The sequence below is a fragment of the Nycticebus coucang genome, chromosome 9, assembly GCF_027406575.1.
Source record: "Nycticebus coucang isolate mNycCou1 chromosome 9, mNycCou1.pri, whole genome shotgun sequence".
NCBI lineage: Eukaryota > Metazoa > Chordata > Mammalia > Primates > Lorisidae > Nycticebus > Nycticebus coucang.
In genome coordinates, this window is record NC_069788.1 from 107,256,513 (window position 1) to 107,259,657 (window position 3,145).

Sequence of the window (3,145 nt, forward strand, 5' to 3'; positions counted from 1 at the left end):
ACCACCAGTCCCAGCTCATTTTTCTATTTTTCATAGAGACAAAGTCTCACTCTTGATCAGGTTGGTCTTGAACTCCTGAGCTCAAGTGATCTTTTCATCTCAACCTCCCAGAGTGCTAGGATTATAGGTGTGAGTCACTGTACCTGGCAAAATGCAGTTTTAGAAACAAACAAACAAAAAACACTACTCAAGACTTCTGCTTCCAGAAGATAAAATATCAGGCAGCAGAATTACCCTCCCTCCTGAAATAAACAAGCAACCAAAAAGATAAAGTGATCTTCAAGACACTGGACATAAAAGCCAATTATCCCAGAGAGAGAGGAAACACATATGAGATGAGCCTTAAGATAACTCCAGCTGTCTGTCTTGAGAAAGTTTCCAAGCAATGATGCAAGAAGAACCCAGCAGACTCCCTGAGTTGATGAGACAGCTAAGAATCTTGAGAGACTAAGGCAGGGAGGAGAGAGCCTCAAAGACAGAGAACACTAGAGATCTTTCAAGAGTACCCCTCATGTCTTCATGCAAGTAAGAAAACTAACAGAGGCTGGGGGCAGGGGGGAACACGCAAAGAATTAGAGGAAACAGGACCCAACACTTACTCAGGGCTGGGAATAGTGCCCATTCTCACTAGCCAGACCAGAAAAGCCCAAAATTCATGGGAGATTGAGTACAATACTTAAAATAATCTTTTCTCTCCAACTAAACACTGCTCATGTCCTGTGTAATATAGCTGACCCTTGAACCAACAGGTGTTTGAACTCCACCAGTCCACGTATATGTGGATTTTCTTCCACTTCTGCCTCCCCTGAGACGGCAAGACAACACTTGCTCTTCCTCAGCCTATTCAACATGAAGATAATGAAGATGAAGATCTTTATGATGATCCAGTTTCTCTTTATGAATAGTAAATATATTTTCTCTTCCTTATGATTTTCTTAATAATGTTTTCTTTTCTCTAGTAAATTGTAAGAATACAGTATATAACACACATAACATACAAAATATGTGCTAATCAAGTGTTTATGTTATAAATAAGGTTTCTAGTCAACCGTCAGCTATTATTAAGGTTTTGAGGAGTCAATATTTATATATTGCTAACTGCATGAGGAGTCAGTACCCCCAACCCCCATGTTGTTCAAGGGACAACTATAAATCTTAAAAGGTCTGAAAGGTTCACACTATTTTTAAGCAACTTACCTGTATGCAAGAACAACAATTACATTAAATATAAATGGCTTAAAATTATCTATTAAAAAGCCAAGGATTGTCAGAGTGAATTTAAAAAGCAACTATAGTAATGCTATATTTTTTCTATAAGAAATGCACTTTAAATATAAAAAGAAAAATAGGTTAAATAATAAAGGATAAAAAATGTTATACCACACTAACACTAACAAAAAGAAAGTTTGAGTGACTGTATTAATATTAATGCAGGGTGGACATAAAGTACATGTGCAATTTAAAATAGCTTAACAATATCACTTCTCAGCCTTTTGGCTAAGATCAAGTGTAGTAAAACAGCTTAACATAGTAAATTGCACACAAATTTTATGGACACCATGTATTAAACAAAGTAAATTTCAAAGTAAATAATATCAGAGATTACAATCATGATATTATTATTTACAATAATATCACAATAGTGATAAATAATATTATTATACTACCATTAATATTCCAATATTATCAGAGATTCAAAATACACAAAGAAAGAAGAATAGAACTGCCAGGAGAATAGACAAAAATACACTTATAGCCAGAGATCTTAATATCTCTCTCTCAAAAAATGCTAAGACAAGTAAACAGAAAATCAATAGGAATAATAAGACTTAAACAACTAATTTAACCTAATTGATATTTAGAGAACACTCTGCCTAATACCAGAATATACATTCTTTTCAAGTACAAACAGAACACTTACCAAGATAAATCATATTCTATTCTATAAAACAAGTCCCTCAATAAATTTAAAAGGATTCAAGCCATGAGAGTCTGCCCATATGAAATTAAATTAGAAATCAATGTTAGAGAGATCTCTGAAAAATACTCAAAGATTTAGAAACTAAATAGCACACTTCTAAATAATCTACGAGTAAAAAATGAATCAAAAGGAAAAACAAAAGTATTTGGAAACAAATGAAAATAAAAATATAACATATCAAAATTTGTGGGGTGCTACTAAGGCAGAACTTAAGAGAAATTTCATAGCACTAAACAGCTATAGTAGGAAAGAAAAACAGAACTCAAATCAATGCCCTCAGCTTCAGCGTTAACAAACTAGATAAACAAGTGTAATTTAATGCAGAGTAATAAAGATTAGAGCAGAAATAAATGATGTAGGAGAAAAAGAGAAAATCAATCAAAGATACAGAATACCAATATGAGGAATGAGAGAGACAGGAAGTATTATTATAGATTCCACAAATATTAAAACAAGAAAATATTATAAATGACTTTATGTTAATAAATTCACCTACTTAGATAAAATGGACAATTCTGTCAAAGACACAAATTGCTAAAGCTCATTCAAGAAGAAATAGGTAATCTGAATAGCAATTTATGTATTAAGGGAATTGAATATGTAGTTTAAAATGTTCCCACAAAGAAAACATCAGGCCCAGATGGCTTCAATGGTGAATTGTACCAAACATCTAGGAAAGAAATAACTACTGAGCATGTACAAATTCTTCCAGAATACTGAAAAGGAAGGACTATTTCCCATCTTAGTTTATCAAACCGGCATTATCCAGATACCAAACCAGACAAATACACTGTAAGAAAAGAAACCACTTATTAATAAACCCCCATAAACATAGATGTAAAAACAAACTAAAAGAGAAAACCACATGATTATCTCAATAGACACAGAAGCATTTGGTAATATCTTACATCTATTTCCAATTATAAAATAATAAAACTCTCAGCAAACCAGGAACAGAAGAGAATTTCCTCAACCTTCTTAGATACTGATAAAAAGTATCTACAAAGAACCCAAAGCTAATATACTTAATGGTAAAAGACTAAAAGTTTGCCCCAAAGATCAGGAAAAAGACAGGAATGGCCACTTGTAGCAGCCCGTATAGCCTATGGCTAGGAGGAGTGAGAGTTATAAGAAATACCTGTATAGTTCAATAAGGGAACACCC

The 3,145-nt window shown here is 33.2% G+C and overlaps 1 pseudogene; it reads left to right on the forward strand.

Moving 5' to 3' along the window:
* The first annotated feature begins 1,477 nt into the window (after positions 1-1,477).
* Positions 1,478-1,561, forward strand: LOC128594961 (uncharacterized; annotated as a pseudogene).
* The last annotated feature ends 1,584 nt before the right edge of the window (positions 1,562-3,145 follow it).